The following is a 19513-nucleotide window of genomic DNA, read 5'->3' on the forward strand; positions in this document are numbered from 1 at the left end:
TTGTGGCAAAATCTTGAATTGGTATTTAAGGAATCTGGACAGTTGTCTTTTGGACATTCAGGAGTAGTTGCAGAGTCCTCCACTGCAGATCCTCCACTGAGCAAGGGGTTGATATAGATCAGTGTTTCCCAACCTTGTGCCTCCAGATGTTTTGGGACTACAACTCCCATCATCCCTAGCTAGCAAGACCAGTGGTCAGGAATGATGGGAATTGTAGTCCAAAACCAGCTGGAGGCACAAGGTTGGGAAACACTGATATAGATGACCTGCAGGTTCCCACCCAACTCTAAATGTTTGATGATCACAATTCTGATTTTTCTTTCCCCCACCTCCTACTTTGGAATTTGTGCCCTTTTTCAGCATATAGAAACACATCCGATGGGCGATTTGCTTTGGAGTAAAAGGGAGCTGACTCGTGGGGCAGGCAAATGAAGGGTGGCACATTTGTTAATAGTTGGGAATAAAGTGAGGTGGAAGGGAACACAATAACTATGTACTTCCATTTCTCCTTACTCTTTTATCCCTCGTTTTTGGAAATATTAATTTATTGATCAGTTGCCTCCAGTGTTTTGTTTCCATCTCTCTGTGTGCATTAATCAAATTTTGATTGCTTTCCCCCAACCATCTGTTGCAGGGTGGGTGGTCAGGGGGTTTCAATTTCAAACCTTCATTTAATTTGAAGGTTAAATAAACTTGCAATAATTCTACCAACAGTCATGGCAGGACAAAGTGTTGTGGAGGCTTTAGAAATGTGACTTATGTAAAGACTTTCTTCTTTTAAAAAAATAACAGAAGGATAATCCCTGAAAGGAGGGTGTGCGCGCCTCTAACTTTATTTATAAATTAATGCTAATGTTTTACCAAAGCTGGAACGTTTGCAGGGAAGAGCAACCAAGATTATCAGGGGTCTGGAAACAGCATTTGAAACTAACCAGATGCCAGTTACATTTCTCAACAGGCAGCCGGTCTTTTGCAAAGAAGTGGAGGTGTCTGGTCACCAGGTTTGGTGACTAACATCTCCAACTGGCTGGCTGGTGATGCTACCATGCCATGCCAGCTGGCTTGCGGGGCAGCACAGCACCAAAAGACACGTCTCTTTTGGTGCTGTGCTGCCCCGTGAATCAGCTGGTCTGTGGGGCAGTGCAGCACTAAAAAAGGTGTTATTTGGTGCCGCGCCACTGCACAGATCAACTGATCTGTGGGGCACCTAGGCTTTCTGTTGTGGCAGCTAAAGGTTTAATATGTCATTTGGTTTCTAGCTTTTATATCTCAGCTCCTAACACTGTCTGGAAACCAAGACTTAGGAGGAACAGTTGAGAGAGTTGGGTTGGGTATGTTTAGCCTGGAGAAAATGAGAGGTGATATGAGAGCCATATCAAGCTTATTATTATTATTATTATTATTATTATTATTATTATTATTATTATATTACCAGAGTAGTGCATGCTCTGGTTATCTCCCGCTTGGACTACTGCAATGCGCTCTACATGTGGCTACCTTTGAAGGTGACCCGGAAACTACAACTAATCCAGAATGTGGCAGCTGGACTGGTGACTGGGAGCGGCCGCCGAGACCACATAACACCGGTCTTGAAAGATCTACATTGGCTCCCAGTACGTTTCCGAGCACAGTTCAAAGTGTTGGTGCTGACCTTTAAAGCCCTAAATGGCCTCTGTCCAGTATACCTGAAGGAGCATCTCCACCCCCATCGTTCTGCCCAGACACTGAGGTCCAGTACCGAGGGCCTTCTGGCGGTTCCCTCACTGCGAGAAGCCAAGTTGCAGGGAACCAGGCAGAGGGCCTTCTCGGTGGTGGCACCTGCCCTGTGGAACGCCCTCCCATCTGATGTCAAAGAGAAAAACAGCTACCAGATTTTTAGAAGACATCTGAAGGCAGCCCTGTTTAGGGAGGCTTTTAATGTTTAATTATGTTATTTCATTTTTCTGTTGTAAGCCGCCCAGAGTGGCTGGGGAAACCCAGCCAGATGGGCGGGGTATAAATATTATTATTATTATTATTATTATTATTATTATTATTATTATTATTATTGCTGCTCCGTGGGCTAGAACCCAAACCAATGAATTCAAATTGTCAGAAAGGAAATTCCATCTAAACTTTCAGAAGAGCTTTCTGAAGGTCATATCTGTTTGGCAGTGGAACAGACTCCCTGGGAACAGACTCCCTGCCCTGGAGGATTTTAAACAGAAATTGGATGGCCATATGTCAGGGATGATTTAACTGTGATTCCTGCACTGCAGCAAGCTAGATGACCCTTGGGTCACTTCCATCTTGACAGTTCTAGGATTCTATGGTTCTAGTCCAACATCCTGTTCTCACAGTGGCCAAGCAGACTCCCCAAAGGGAACCCCATAAGTAGGACCTGGGCACAAGAGCACTATCCCCATAAAGCAGCATAGTCATCATGAGTAAGTAGTCATTGTTCAACAGCATATGGGGGCGGGCAGCTAGCAGGAGGCTGCCTCACTGCCACTCTGCATGAGTCTCTGTTCTGAGCTTACAAAACAAAAGTATCCAGCTAAGATCAGTGACTCAGCAGGAAAATAGGGGCAGACTCCTCTGCAGACGTGCACATTTTCTCTTGACTGTATTCAAAAAGTGGAGCTTTTTGAGCGCAGTGGTGAACTTCGGTGCTCTTTCTCACCTAGAGGGTGAGGGACTGCTATCTCAGCTCTTGGAAATGTGGGATGCAGCGATCAAAATTAATTCACGCTGCACTTCCAGAACTCTCCAGCGTGGTGAGTAGGGGGGAGAAGTTGATAAGACAGTTGGGTAGGGGAGAGAAATAACATCCCGGTCAACAGATGGAGTTTAATAAAGTTGCCGAAAAAGAGATAGCAAGTTCTGCCTAGGTGTGTGAAATGCGAAGGTGATCAAAGGCAGCACATCCAAAAGCAGGATTAAAGATGTTTAATGCAGCTTATTTCCCCAATAAGCTGGAGCGAGATGAAAGACCTGCCACGGGGCCCTGCTGGAGGCTCGGAAATTGCTCTGCAAAAAATCGGCTGTAGTTGATAATTAAAATAGGATCCTATGGGGGTGTTTTGGGGGGAAACTTCATCACAGCTCAGCACAAGGAAAGTAATGCATTTTCCTTTAAAAAAAGAAGGAGCTAAATAGACTTTTACCTGGATTCCCCCCTCCTCCGCTAAGCTTAAAGACAGAGGTGGAGAAGCTTTCTGAATCTTAGGGTCACAGTTCTTCCTGGGCAACCTTCCAGGGCCACCTGCTGGTGGTGGGTGGGGCCAGATGCAAACATGGGCGGAGCAAGACATGTGAAATTTGTCAGTGGGCTTGTTCCAAGGCACAGTCACACACCTCCATCCACCCAGGCAAGCAAAGAGGCAGGCTTGGCATCTCAGGGACACCTTCCAGCATCGCACCTTCCTGCACTGCAGGGGGTTGAACTAGATCAGTGTTTTTGGACTACATTTCCCATCATCCCTGCTAGCTAGGGATGGTGGGAATTGTAGTCTTAAAAAAAAACCAGCAGGAGACTCAAGTTTGGGAAACACTGGACTGGATGGTCCTTGGGGATCTTTCTGACTTTGCAATTCTAAGATTCTGTGATTACAGCCAAGCAAAAACACCCCGGAAAGATGCAAAGTTAGGGTTGTGTAGCTTTGCAAAAGAGGGCCTGACCTGGGGACAGAACTATGGGTCAAGTAGAGTGCTCTGGGGGGGGGGCACATTTGTCCTGAGGCTCCCCGCGTTCTTAAGAAAATGCACCAGCTTGATTTCTGAAGAGTCAGGCAACACATTAACATTACCTGCACGGGTGTGCATACAGTGAAATGGCAGGGGTATCTTACAAACAAAAGAACGGGTCCAAATCAGAGCCAACTCAGAAACCTAACATGTGTTAAAGAGTCTGTTAACCCCCACTATGGTCCCAATTTTGAACTGCATACCCTCCCTGAGCTGCAATTTGCATAAGAAAAAAAAGTATTCCATGGAAGCTGATGGGAATTTATTCTCCTCCCTGCTGCCCCATTGCACTTGTGAAGGGCTGGCAATCTCTATCAGAAAAACCCTGGAACTGTGCTGGCTAGCATGGACGGGAACGATAGAATCACAGAATTGCGGAGCTGAAAGGGACCCCAAGGGCCATCTAGTGCAACCCCCTGCAATGCAAGAACCACAGCTAAATTGTAGTTCAAAACGTCTGGCAGGAGCCAGGACAGAGAAAGCTGTTATAAAACCAGGCATGTTTCCCTATTAAATTCAAACCCAAGAAGACATATCGTAATAAAATGAGAAGAGCACTGCTGGGTAGGATGCTGTTCTCACAATGGACAATCTGATGCCACGATGGCAAACCCACAAGCAGGACCTGAGTCCATAAGAGGACTCTGCCCTCCAATGGTTTTGAGCAAGCATTACTGCCTCCCATGGTGGATGCAGAGCTTTGGCTCCCATGGGCAGTATCCATTGACAGCCTTGTCCTCCAGTGATTTGCCCAATGCTCTTTTAAAGCCATTCCAAGTTGGTGGCCATCACTGCCCTCTGCAGGAGAAATTCCTACCGTTGAACTATGCCAGGGGTGGCCAACTCCCAAGAGACTGTGATCTACTCACAGAGTTAAAAACTGGGAGTGATCTACCCCCTTTGGGGGGGGTTCAGGTCAAAGCTGTTGAGTTTTTTTTTAATGAAGGGAAGCCCTGTTTTGGGGGTTTAGGTCAAACTTGTTGAGCTTCTTTTAGGAGGAAGAGAGGCCCATTTTTGTTTAGGGCTTCAGGTCATAGTTGTTCAGCTTTTTTTAGGGAGGAGGAAAATTTTGGGTGAGCTTTTTTTTAGGGGTGCCAGTGATCTAGCAGTGATCTACCACAGACATCCAGTGATCTACTGGTAGATCACAATCTATCTGTTGGACGTGCCTGAACTATGCATTGCATGACTTTATTTTATTTGTCCTGAATCTCCCCACTTCATTCGATGTCCGCAAGTTCTAGCGTGACGAGAGGAGGAGAACTTTGCTCCATCTATTTCTCCATGCCATGCAGCATTCCATAGAGTTCTAATGTGTCCCCCTCTTCCTTGCCTTTTCACTAAAGACCCATTTGAGCTTCGGAATATGTGGCTTCTAAGGCATATCCCATATTCCAAGGATCTATTGCAGCCCCCCTCTGCCCGCTCGATTCCTGGTCCTGAAAATGCCAGCATCAGCGTGGGGAATTACTTCCCATGAGGAATATGAAGGTTAAGAAGAGGCCGCAAGGCTCTAGGAAGCCAGTATTTATCTGCTCTCTTATCAGATGCCCTCTGCAAATGAAATAAATAAAAATGGTGGGGGGCTACGGCACAGCTTTGGGGTTAAATCAGATATCCAGGAATAAATGCACGCGTCAGAGGAGCTGAAGTGTTCTATTCATCATAGTAGGGAAAGAGAGACATAGTTATGAATGGATGCAATTTGTCAAGAGTAAGAGAGAGAACGGCAGGCCTTGAGAAAAAGCAACAAGTCTTCCTCAGTTTCCTGTTTCCACCCCTGTCCAAAGCTCTGGGGCATCTCAAGGAAGGAGGAGGACGGGCCCAGTCCCAGGCTGCTTCACCTCTCCCTGTAAGATTAGACAGATCAGACAGCTGGGCTAGCTCAGTTGGTAGACCATGAGACTTTTAATCGCAGTGCCGTGAGTTCGAGCCCCACCTTGGGTGAAAAAATCCTACATTGCAAGGGGCTGGACTAGATGATCTGTGTGGTCCCTTTCAACTCTACAATTCTGTGATTCTATGATCTAGCAGCACAGTAAGGTGTTCACAAGTCTACGGTCATGGCATCCAGTTTTGCAATGGTGCATCAGACAATGTATTTTGCAAGCCCCTTTTCATTTGTACATAAAAGAAGCCACCACTAAATAGCACAAAATATATCCAGTCCCGTCCCGTCCCCCCACGTCAACACCGTTACATTATTTTATGTAAGCTGGATCTGATCTCGCTGTTTCCCCATCCGCTGGTTTATTGTTTTCACTGGTGGTGTGTTCTTAAAATGAATTAACTGTTAATAATATATATAGTTTCATCAGTCCGCGAGCTGCCTCAGAAGCTTTGTTCTAATCCTCTTTTAAAGCCATCTAGGATGGCAGACTAGTAGCTATTTAGACCCAACCTCCACAGACTTTTAAAAAGAATTTTTCTCATATGATATCAAACACCCCATGGTACAGTATTTTGCTGGTGTGTGTGGTTGCTTTGGCAGGGGGGCACATTTTCCCACAACCTCCGATGGAAACGCCTTCTGGGATCCAGATTGTGGACTGCCGCTTTTGAAGAAATATGTTTCAAAAATTAAATTTTCCGTCCAAGCCTCCCCCCCCCCAACTTGCCCTTTCGAACTTCTGGGGCAATCAAGCAGCGACTTTCTACTGAAAGGAACTGCCAGCAAGGAAGATGCCAGGCAAGGCTGCTAATGGGTCTGTCCTGGGGGAAATCCCAAGGGCTAGAAAGCGGGGTCTGTGGCTGCATCCGGCCCCCTGGTCTGCGGTTCCCCATCCCTGCTCTAAACACTAGGCATGACCATCTCTCCACCTCATCAAAGCCCTGCATCAGCACAGCCTCCAACAGAGCTCTGAGCCACCTTCTCCCATACCGAAATGTTTGTTTCCCGCCCTAAATATAATTCCCCTTTAATAATGGCCACTTAACAATGTTCCATTTGCCAGGCACGCAACTTGGGATATTAATCCTATTAGCCAGCACGCATCAGGCTGCAATTTTTTTTTTTTAAAAAAAGGCCTTCTCCATACACACACAAACTATCTGCTGTTTTCTTCAGGCAACTCCCCCCAAAAAAGAAGAGGTGGTGGAGATTGGAGTAGACCCACCAGAGGTGCAGCAAATCAGGCACAGGGAAAAACTCTTCAGAGGTTTGCAGCACTTTTTGCAAATTAATTGCATGGAACTGGGGTCCCCCGTGGCTCCCGCGTGGAATTCCATTATCACCTAATAGGGTGTCACGGGCAGCTCGGCAATAAGAAGCAATTTGTCAGATTAAGCATTAACTATCATGTTTGCAAAACTACGACTTTTCCGCTCACCAGGGCATCAAAACCAATATCCTAATCCCTCCGACCCCCCCCCTCCCTTTTTCTTCTTTTTTGCTACAGTATTTATCTTGGGTCAGCCAGGCCTCTGTCTCCTAACTCCTGAATGGAAGAGGGTGGGGTGGTGAATACTGTACTGGGAAATGAAATTGCATTTGTTACCTCTTTGTTCTCCTTGCGCCCCCCCTTGCCCCCACCCCCAATTCTCCTGTTCAGCCATTGCTGGGAGAAAAGTTTATACAGTAAATCTTTCCAGACTCCCCAGCACCCAACATTGTTTTGCTTTCTGAGGGAAGCCTGCCCCCTGCAGGTAAGGAGGAGAATCTCTCAGATCAGCCCAGGCTGTGTAACCTGTTGATACAGTTTGGAAGGACCAAGAAGGATTTAGTTCCATCTGCGTTTTTTAAGCGAGGCGAGCTAATTCACACGTCCCAATCCACTGATCGGAATGTAAATTATCCTTCACGCGTCCCTGGATTTAACACTGCAGTACTTTGCTTGGAGATAGAAAGAAAATCATCACCAGCGTCATTGTTTATTTACATGCTGACTTTCCATAGGTTAAAACCATGCTCAAGGCAGCTTACAGCATGAAAATCACTGCTTTTTTGTTAAGGAAAAAAGGTGTAGGTACCCGCCATGAAATTGTTACAGTAAGTGCCACACTTGTAACATGGGGGGAAAGGTACTGGTAGTGCGTACTATTGAGTACGCCCAGGAGAAAAAAACAACACTTCTCATGTTAACCCAATTATGAAAACGTAGTAACAGTAGTTATGGGCAACAAATAAAGCATATCAAAAGGTGCACAGCAAAATTGAACAATCCCTACATAAATCATAACAAGATCTAAAAAATAAAAATACAAAAAAGTATCAAAAAAGCAAAATTAACATCTCCAAAATTAAATCTTGACCCCAACACAAAACCCAAAACAATACCCCACTCCAAAGAATACCCAAATGTGTTTAATTCATTATCTTCAGATAAATAGATAGATAGATATAGTGTGTGTGTGTGTGTGTGTGTGTGTGTGTGTGTGTGTGTGTGTAAGCATATTCTAAACATATATTTTGTAGTGACATGCAAATTTTCATACAGAATTTTTAAGTGCTCAGATAATAATAATAATAATTAATAATAATAATAATTTATTTATATCCCGTCCATCTGGCTGGGCTTCCCCTGCCACTCTGGGCGGCTTCCAACAAACATTAAAATACATCAAATATCACAGATTAAAAACTTCCCTAAACAGGACTGCCTTTAGGTATTTTCTAAATGTCAGGTAGTTGTTTATCTCTCTGACCTCTGATGGGAGGGTGTTCCACAGGGTGGGTGCCACTACCGAGAAGGCCCTCTGGTTCCCTGCAACTTGGCTTCTCGCAGTGAGGGAACCGCCAGAAGGCCGTCGGTGCTGGACCTCAGTGTCCGGGCAGAACGATGGGGGTGGAGACGCTCCTTCAGGTATACAGAACCGAGGCCGTTAATGCGGATTAATGCGGAAATGGAGCAGAGGAAGCTTATGAACGAACTTCTGCAAAACTGACCGACCAGAAACAGACTTATCAATCAATCCTTAATATTGATCTGCACGCAATGTTACATCTACTCTGAGTAGACGCACTGACATTTATCCACATGGCTTACTGACTCAAGTACAGTATGTTAATTTCAATGGGCCTGCCATATGCAATGCTTCTGAATACCAGTTGCTGGAAACCACAGGAGGAGAGAGGGTTCTTGTGCTGAGTCCTGCTTGGGGATTTCTCAATGGGGCATGTGGTTGTTCACTGTGAGAACAGGATGCTGAATGGCAGCAGGCTCTTCTTACAATTGAAGTAAAATTTAAGCTGGTTCCTATGAACCCAGAGAAATGGATCCTAACCCAGGGAGAGCCCAAGGATCCAGGCAAGCAGACGAATTTAAGCGTCTCCTGCCCACCAAATAACAGAGACCAAACCAGGACGTACGAAGCAAGGCACTTTTATTTTCGCTGTTGCAACAGGGTCCTTCCTCTCACGCAGGAGAACAAGGAAGGACCCCCAAACAGAGGTGTCTTGCCCTTAAAAAGAAATTTGAAATTGGTTTCAGCCCACCCCCCAGAAGCATCATCCATATGTCACAGAAGGGGTGTAGCGCAAGACCCCCCTCCCTAGATTCATCATAGGTACATCATGAAAGGGGAGGTCTGGTGGTAGTAATCTGAGCAGTCTGGATCCTGCCCCCTGCCCCCAAAACCTAATCAACAAAATTGAGAGATATTTACATTTCCCTGTTTCCCAGCCAAGTTAATCACACCCTTTTGTCTGGCACCCAGGTATCAGGATGCCAGGGATTATCACTTTAATTCCTGAGACAATGAGAAGGTTCCCCCCACCCCCCTTCTTCCTTGCAGAGGAACACCTGGTCAGAGAGAGAGTCAAAATGGTGTCAGAAAGGCCTGTCTTCCTGTGCTGCTTCAGACATGTGCCTGTACTGTACATTCATGTACATGTTTTATGAACAATTATTATATATATATAGATATGACCTCAAAATTCTTATAACACTCTCTTCTGTTAACATCAGGCTGCACCTACAGGGTGCCAGTTGCAAAACACCAATCGAAAGGGGCTTTGCAGATGAAGCCCAGATCATATGTGACCAGATGGAGAGAAGCATCTTCTCTGAGAGTGTTTGATTACCTGAGCCTCCCTCTCTCCCTGACCACTGTCAACAAACCAGCACAGGCAATGCTAAGTGGTATGTAAGATAATTGGATGATTGCTGTGCAAACATTTGCTGATTAACCTAAGGACTACACAAACAGCTCCAAGGAACAGTCAGGCTGCTGAAACAGGATCTCCTGCTTCAGGAGGATGTGAAATCGCTTGCAAGGAGGCAGCTGGGAGACTCAGACCCACAGTCACCAGCCTCAGGACAGGGGTGGGGCAGTAGATTCAATAAATATGCAGCAAGAAAAACAGCCAAAAGCCCATGTAGTGGTTAAAATGTTGGACGATGACCAGCTGAACTATTTAAAATGTTAAAAGATGGTGCTGTTAAGGTGCTACACCCAATATGCCAGCAAGTTTGGAAAACTCAGCAATGGCCAGAGGATTGGAGAAGATCAGTCTACATCCCAATTCCAAAGAAGGGCAGTGCCAAAGAATGCTCCAACTACCGCACAATTGCGCTCATTTCACACGCTAGCAAGGTTATGCTTAAAATTCTACAAGGCAGGCTTAGGCAGTATGTGGACCGAGAACTCCCAGAAGTGCAAGCTGGATTTCGAAAGGGCAGAGGAACCAGAGACCAAATAGCAAACATGCGCTGGATCATGGAGAAAGCTAGAGAGTTCCAGAAAAACGTCTACTTCTGCTTCATTGACTATGCAAAAGCCTTTGACTGTGTCGACCACAGCAAACTATGGCAAGTTCTTAAAGAAATGGGAGTGCCTGATCACCTCATCTGTCTCCTGAGAAATCTCTATGTGGGACAAGAAGCTACAGTTAGAACTGGACATGGTTCAAAATTGGGAAAGGAGTACAACAAGGCTGTATATTGTCTTCCTGCTTATTTAACTTATATGCAGAATTCATCATGCGAAAGGCTGGACTGGATGAATCCCAAGCCGGAATTAAGATTGCCGGAAGAAATATCAACAACCTCAGATATGCAGATGACACAACCTTGATGGCAGAAAGTGAGGAGAAATTAAAGAACCTTTCAATGAGGGTGAAAGAGGAGAGCGCAAAATATGACCTGAAGCTCAACATCAAAAAAACTAAGATCATGGCCACTGGTCCCATCACCTCCTGGCAAATAGAAGGGAAAGAAATGGAGGCAGTGAGAGATTTTACTTTCTTGGGTTCCATGATCACTGCAGATGGTGACAGCAGTCACGAAATTAAAAGAAGAAAAGCAATGACAAACCTGGAGAGCATCTTAAAAAGCAGAGACATCACCTTGCCGACAACGGTCCGTATAGTTAAAGCTATGGTTTTCCCTGTAGTGATGTATGGAAGTGAGAGCTGGACCATAAAGAAGGCTGATCGCCGAAGAATTGATGCTTTTGAATTATAGTGCTGGAGGAGACTCTTGAGAGTCCCATGGACTGCAAGAAGATCAAACCTATCCATTCTTCAGGAAATCAGCCCTGAGTGCTCACTGGAAGGACAGATCGTGAAGCTGAGGCTCCAATACTTTGGCCACCTCATGAGAAGAGAAGACTCCCTGGAAAAGACTCTGATGTTGGGAAAGATTGAGGGCACAAGGAGAAGGGGACGACAGAGGACGAGATGGTTGGACAGTGTTCTCGAAGCTACGAACATGAGTTTGACCAAACTACGGGAGGCAGTGGAAGACAGGAGTGCCTGGCGTGATCTGGTCCATGGGGTCACAAAGAGTCGGACACGACTAAACGACTAAACAACAACAACATGACCTGAGAGACCAGGGTTCATATCCCCACTCAGCCATGAAGCCCACTGGGTGACCTTGGGGGACATTAATTGCTTCTCAGCCTAAATAACCTACACTGCAGGGTTGTTGTGAAGATATTGTGGGGAGGAAGAGAACTAGGTGTGCCACCTTGAACTGCTTGCAGAAAGAGTTGGGATATAAATGCAATGAATGAATGAATATTTTGACATTCCAAACTATAGTTTGCAAGCAGGATTCAACATTATCTCCTTCTAGGAAGGTGACTTGCATGGGTCTCTCCCTCCACAACAACCCTGTGAGGCAGGTTAGGCTGAGAGGCAACGACTGGCCCAAAGTCACCCAGTGAACTTCATGGCCAAGTGGGGATTTGCACCCTGGTTTCCCCCAAGTCCTAGACTGGCACCCTTATCCATGACACCAGACTGGTTCTCCTGCAGCACTTCCTGATGGCATTTACTATGTGTGTGTGTTTACTATTCACGGCAGAGGCGGCAGCTTCATACATCAGATGTGGGAATGCAGAGTTACTTAAACCCACTATTAAGAGGTTCAGGAGAGTATTATGGAAAGGATGATAAGATACTCCATCCCTTTGGACCCGAGACTTTTAATATTAGGATTTACAAGGGATGTGTTTTTATTAGGAAGATAGGGAATTGCTGCAGAATTGGATCAGTGCAGCAAGCAATTTGAGCTGCAGAAAACTGGAGGCTTGCCAAGGTGCTTTCAGCCGGAGAGCGCCGAAGACTATCTGTAAGATTATGATAATGGTAAGATCCTAGCACACTAAACTCTGTCAAATGATTACTCTTAGAAACGGTTTTGTGGACACCTGCTCTTTTTCTTTCCTTCTTCTCTCTCCACCCCCCCCCCACCCAATAAAATATTCTAATGGGCATATGTAACGGATACCAGGAAAATGCCAGTTACACTCCTGGGAGAGTTTTTAATCCATTCAATTGTGCAGATCAAATATAATTTCCCCCTGTATTTTACATCTGTAGTCTTTGGATTGCTATTATACAAGTGAGGATCCTTGGGCTGAGTGAGTTCTCCCCCCCCCATGCAGGAGGGTGTGAAAACTCTTAGGTAATTCTTTCTGCCTCCTCTTGACTTTCTTGAGTGTTCCCGTGTAATAGGAACAGGGAACCTGTGGCTTTGGGTTCATCCATAAGTTCTCCTGAACATCCTGGGCTATCGATGGCCACTAACCAGGATGGCTCTGCTCTGCCTCCCCAATCAGAGGCAGCAATGCTTCTGAATCCCAGTTACTGAAAACCGCAGGAGGGGAGAGGGCTCTTGTACTCGAATCCTGCTTGCTTGTTTCCCATCATGGGTATCTGGTTGGCCACTGTGGGAACAGGATGTTGGACTAGATTAGCCAGTGGCCTGGTCTAGCAGGGTTCTTGTTATGTCCCAGAATCATGGAACTGTAGAGTTGGAAGGGATCCTGAGGGTCGTCTAGTCCAACCCCCTGCAATGCAGGAAACTGAACTGAAGCATCCGTGGCAGACGGTCATCCAAATTCTGCTTTAAAACCTCCCGTGAAGTACAGTCCAGCACCTTCTGAGAGAGCCCATTCCACTGTCAAATACAGTGGTACCTCTGTTTATGAACACAATTGGTTCCGGAAGTCTGTTCATAAACTGAAGCGTTCATAATCTGAAGCGAACTTTCCCATTGAAAGTAATGTAAAGTGGATTAATCTGTTCCAGACAGTCCGCGGAGTACTTAAACTGAAGCGTTCATAAACTGAAGCGAACTTTCCCATTGAAAGTAATGGAAAGTGGATTAATCCATTCAGGACGGGTCCGCAGAGTACTCAACCTGAAGCGTACTTAACCCGAAGCATGGGTATAATTGGTTCCGGAAGTCCGTTCATAAACTGAAGCGTTCATAAACTGAAGCGACCTTTCCCATGGAAAGTAATGGAAAGTGAATTAATCCGTTCCAGATGGGTCCGCAGCATTCGTAAACTGAAAATTCATAAATCGAGGTGTTCATAAACCGAGGTTCCACTGTAGCTCATACAGCCAGAAAGTTCTTCCTAATGTTTAGTTGGAATCTCTTTCTTGTAACCTTACATTTGTCCCTGTTGAAATTCCTTGTGTAAGTTTTTGGCCCAGTTTGCCAATCTCTTCAGGTCATCTTGAATCCTGATTCTGTCTCCTATGGCAGAGGCTTTCAACCTTTTTGAGTCCATGGCTCCCTTCAACAACGACATCCTTTCTGCGGCTCCCCTGTGAGGAAACGCGCTCCAAGCCTCATAAGTCCCCTGCCTGCAGAGCCGGCAACCCCTCACCCTCTCTCTCATGAAGTGTTCCCTCAGGCTCCTCTCCCCTCTCCTTGGGAGTCCTCTGGGCAGCTGCTGCCACCTCCTCCAGTCCCCCTCCCCACCCTAAAGAGAGGTGCCTCCTCACACCACCCCCCAGGGGCCTGGGAAGAGGATGCCCCCAGCCTTAGTGGACTGATGGAGACTGGTGAATGTGAGGCGAGCATCCTACTCACCTTGGGAGGCAGTAGTGGCAGCAGCGGCAGCAGCAGATGCCGCCAGACCTGCCTGGCAGAAAGGCTCCCCTTCAGTGTCGCGCATTCAGCTCCCAGGCAGGCCTTGCACACAGCAAGCACAAGAAAGGCCAGCATGGTGCCTGCCTGCCTGCCTGGCTTCCTTCCCACTTCTGTCCATTCCCAACAGCAAGGGCTGGCAGATTTGCTGGCTGGGTGTGAGAGGGACAGAGGCCAGTGTTGCCGTGGCACCCCTGACCATCATTCAAGGCACCCTAGGGTGCCATGGCATGCTAGTTTAAAGCCACTGTTCTAAGGGAACAATAAATGAATGCCAAAGCCAAGATTAACAACAACAACAACAACAACAACAACAACAACAACAACAACAACAACTGCATATTATGATATGTCAGTAATTTTTAATCCCTTTCCAAATGATCCCTATTACAGATTTCACCTTTCCCATGGCTAGGCCAATGTCTTCATGGAGCTTTCACAAATCCAAGGTCTCATTCCTCAGACCCCAAAGAAAACTTTTTTGTGATGTGACAGCAGCAGCCTCTGGTGGCTAAAATACCAAATGGAAGATTTTGATCATATCTCTGCTTCTGCTGACTTTTCTAGTCCTGGTTCGCAGTGGCTCATGCAATCCGAACGTATTTATACTTAAGGACCTACAGTAGGTCCCCTGCCTCTTTGGGGTATCACTAAACGGTGTAAGAGGTTTGGGTACCCCCAAAGCAGCAACCTCACATCTCCTAAACCTTCTCACTCCTTAGAATGTGTTGCAAATACATGGTGTGATGTTAATACACTTCTAATGTCCCCACCTCAGTGAAGTGAAGCAGGAATAGGGTCTGGGAAAGTCTACGTGCAATGGAAGTGTATGGAACATTTTGCAATGCTGCAAGTTTTTCAAGTGGTGGAGAGAGCAGGCATGGTGATAAGATCTTAGGAAGATGCCTTTACACAGAGCCCGTCCAGCCATTGGCCCATCTAGCTCAGTACTGTCTTATACTGGCAGCTACCTGGAGATGCTGAAGGATTCAGTTGGTTCAGTTGCACAGCCCTGGCAACAGGTACCCATGGGGCCAAAATAGCAATTAAAATTCCATGGATAGCTCCAACTAGGCAACTTAGTGGTTTCAGCACCATGGATACCTCAAAGAAGGCAACTTGGTGGTTTCAGCACCATGGAGAGCTCCAAGTGGGCAAAGGAAGGTGGTGAACTGCAGCCTTTTGAGTCTCTTTCTCCACAGTCCGACTTCCACCAGGTTCCACCCCCTAGGACTGAGGACTGTGGGTCTTACAATTCCCCCACCCCCTGGCAGGAAGATGGCAGCATCTTTTCCTTTCTGTGGCATCCTGCTAGACATGCTCTTTGTGCCATTGCTCAGGTGGGGTTGTTTGGGAGGCACTCAAATCGTCTAGTGACTCAGGCTCCCATATTTGTGCTCAGCAGGCTCTGGATCACTGCCCTGAATTTCCAAGGACCCTGAAGTGCCACCTTTGGGTTCTGTAGACTCTAAACCACAGTACTCAGGAGACTGGCCCTACTGTCTGGACCAGACTATGGTCAGCTTCTCCTGAAGGCCAGGGGTCATGCCAAGCAACGTCGCCGCTCTTAAAAACATTGTTGTTGTTTTTACTCTAGTCTCTCTCCACTCTGGAGCCACAGAGAGGCCTGGAAGAATAAAACAGTTTACAAGCAGCAACAAAAGCAAAGTAACAGGGAAGGGAAGGAGAAAATCCCATTAAGATTTAATGCTTTTGTGGCTTGGCAGCTCCCTCCAGCAGGAATCCTCCATTTCCATAAACCCATTATCTCCACCGCCGCCTCAATTAATTGGCAAGCTTCCATTGTACGTTTAGCATATCCCAGCACAAACCCGGGGTGTTTTACACAAATGCTTCTGAAAGCTTTCAAATAACTCAGGTTTGCTTAACGGGAAATGTTAACAATGAACAGTCGCACCACCGTGGAAGACATATATACAAGGATAGAAAGCGTGTTATTGTTAGCCAATTATACGCTTGTGTTTCTCCCTCTCTTGGGGTAGGAGAGGGTTGTAGGATCCTACTGTCCAACCCCCACATCACCACACAAACTTCAGATCCTGGACATCCAAAAGAGAAAGCACTTCATCATATAGCAGAATGTCATAGGCTGGTTGGGTACAGAGGAATGGTGGGCCCATCAGAGCCGGGGAGGCAGAGCATAGCCATCATGGCTAGTAGCCATCAATAGTCTCCTCCATGAATTTGTCTAATCCTTTTTTAAAGCCAACCAAGTTGGTGGCCATCACTGCCTCCTGTGGGAGGGAGTTCCATAGTTTAATTGTGCATTCTTTATAGGAGCATTTGGACACTGAGGTCTCCGTACAACTGTGGCACAGAGTGTGGGAGCAATAAATTGCCCGAGAAGTCACTTAGGACTAAGGAGATCCATGATCTAGTAAATTCAGAGCAGGGAAGCAAATGTTTCCCCCCCTTCCTCATTTTACATTTTAATTGCTCATTTGATGCAAAATGTGAGACAGATCCATCATCTTCCTGTGATGTTCCCGGGGTAATTTGTGCCTCTCGTTTCCACCCCTCCCTTTCTTGGGAAAAAAAAAAGATAGCAGGAGTTTAAAGAAAGTGACCATATTTCATCGCTCGTTGCTGCATTCCCCAAATTTAAAATCAATTAACTCTCAAGCAGCTCCCTAATCCAACAATCAATTTGCAAACTCTTGCATTAAGGCTATCAAAGCGATCTGCAGAATGGCTTCTAAAACCTGTGTGTGCCCCCCCCTCCATTATTTCCGCCCCCTTCTTGGATGGGAAATTTAATACCCATAATAATGGATACCCTTGGGAATGACGGACAAGAAACTTAATAATTCATGATTTTACAGAGCCTCAAGGCCATCCAACACATTTGCTGCTGCTGCTGCTTTTCTTGCAGAGTGACTCCTGGAATATCATTATTTTGGAACCAGCAGTCTGCATGGCATTTCATAGCATCGTAGAATTGTAGAGTTGGAAGAGACTACCAAGGGCCATGTAGTCCCACCCCCTGCAATGCAGGAATCACAGCAAAAAAAGCCCTGACAGATGGCCATCCAAGCTCTCCACTGAAGGAGAGTCCACCACCCTCTGAGGTTGTCTGTTCCACGGTCAAACAAGTTCTTCCTAGTGTTTGATGGAATCTCCTTTCTTGCCATTTGAATCCATTTGCTTGTGGTTGGCTCAGGGTGTGGCTCTCCTTTGTGCAGAGAGAGGGCACAGATCAGGATCTGACCCCATCGGTATCTGTCATTGCCAGAAGGCAGGCGCGCGCGCGCACACGCACACACACACACACACTACCAACCCTACAGAGTCAGTGTTGCCTTTTTGCTTTCATTTCAACGCTCTCGGGAAGAGGCGATCTTTTCATTTATTTACTTAGACAATTTACACACCGCTTACATGTTAACAAAACTCTTAGCGGTTTACAACATAGGCTGAAGCAACAGGAAACACACACACAAACACACCAGAGGTGCCTTTCATAAGATATTGACATCTGGTGTTCCAAGGGTCTATTTAAGTTTATGGATTTCTAAAAATACTTTTATTTGTTTTATTGCATGCAGTTTATACAGTGTTTGATTGGAATAGGCATGCACCTGCCATTTTCTGTTATATAACCTACACCAGGCACCCCCAAACATGGCCCTCCAGCTGTTTTGGGACTACAATTCCCATCATCCCTGATCACTGGTCCTGTTAGCTAGGGATGGTGGGAGTTGTAGTCCCAAAACAGCTGGAGGGCCGAGTTTGGGGGTCCTGACCTACACCATGGCAGCCATCTTTGGAGTGGAGGCCATGACACTTTCTCAGACTTCCAGATGTGCCCACCAGCCCCCCCCAAAAGGTTGATGATCCCTGATTTGAACACTGGTCTTTGGCATTGTTTTTTTTTAAAAAAGACGACAACACAAAAACACACACAAAAAAAACCATTGGATGGTTTAACTACACACCCACAAGCACCACAATGTCGCGCTGGGTTCTCTTCTATGGTACCACCCCACCCCCATAATAAAGTCAAGCACCATCCACACTGAAAGTCCATTGGCAGTGTATTCAGTGCCTGCATCGTATTACCAAAATTGTTTCCTGCAATGTCGCCAGCAGATTAACAAATTACAACACTATTTGTGCAGATTGATGCTGGATGACTTTCTGGGAGAAAGAAAATGAGGCGCTCTATTAGCTTCAAATTCAGGGAAGAAACAAAATTAGGAGAAAGCTTTTGGGTGACGTTTCCATAGAAATCAGAAAAAAGGATAGAAACCTTTAGACATGGCATCAGAGAGCACACCTCAGAGCTTCAATCTGGAACATAAAATTGCCTGCGTTTAAGATTTCCTCTCCGGGTAACTTTGCAGTCACGTTTGGAAGCTGACAAAATGATGGGAGCTCTCGTCACATCTTTGCTAACACCAGGCCAGCTTCAGAAGGAGAGATGCAATCTAGATAAGTACGATAAATATCTGAAATGATTTCCACTGTTAAGCTACATAAGAGCCAATTTCAAATTTCACATTTGGTTATTGCTATTGTTATTATTATTTCTTTTGTGCTTCCCGTAAGGGGCATCTGGCTGGCCACTGGGAGAATAGGATGCTGGACAAGCTGGGCCATCAGCCTCTGCTTATGTGCTCATGAAACTTCAATTCTACCTGTTGCCTCACCTTGCCTCATGGGTGGGCCACATTCTTAGCAGCTGGATCCATATCATGCTTATTAAGAAGTCAGCACCACTGAGTTCACTGGTACTTCTTTATTTGTATCCATTTTAATTATTAAGTTTTGTATGCCACTTTCCCCTCTAAGACACTCAAGGTGGTAAACATGGTTCTCCTCTTCTCCTTTTATCTTCACAACAACCTTGTGAAGCAGGTTAGGCTGAGATACGTCTGATGGGCCACTACGATCAGCCAGTGAGTCTCATGGCCTGGTGGGGATTTGAATCCTTGTCTCCTTCCAGGTCCTAGTCCAACAGTCTAACCCAGGCATCCCCAAACTGCGGCCCTCCAGATGTTTTGGCCTACAACTCCCATGATCCCTAGCTAACAGAACCAGTGGTCAGGGATGATGGGAATTGTAGTCCAAAACATCTGGAGGGCCGAAGTTTGGGGATGCCTGGTCTAACCATTACACCACACTGTCTCTGGCATGCTCCCAAGTAAGGGTGGAGGCTTGCCACCCTCATTGCTAGCCTTGCAACTGGACCTACATTTAGCAGAGGACTGCTGTTGATTTCACTGGGACCTAATTCTAAAGAAATGTGCACCCTTACCGGTACTTTAAAACTGTAGACTGCCTTTGTTGCCTTGGCAGAAGGGTGATTTGTAAATACAACGAATAGATAAGTAAAATATTTTTGCAACTAGATCCATGCATACTAGGAGCAAGTGCCACTTAACAGATTTCACTTGCCTACACAAAACACCTTTAAAGCACACACACACACACAAACC

This window comes from Zootoca vivipara, chromosome 14, assembly GCF_965207765.1.
Source record: "Zootoca vivipara chromosome 14, rZooViv2.hap1.1, whole genome shotgun sequence".
NCBI classification, from domain to species: Eukaryota; Metazoa; Chordata; class Lepidosauria; order Squamata; family Lacertidae; genus Zootoca; species Zootoca vivipara.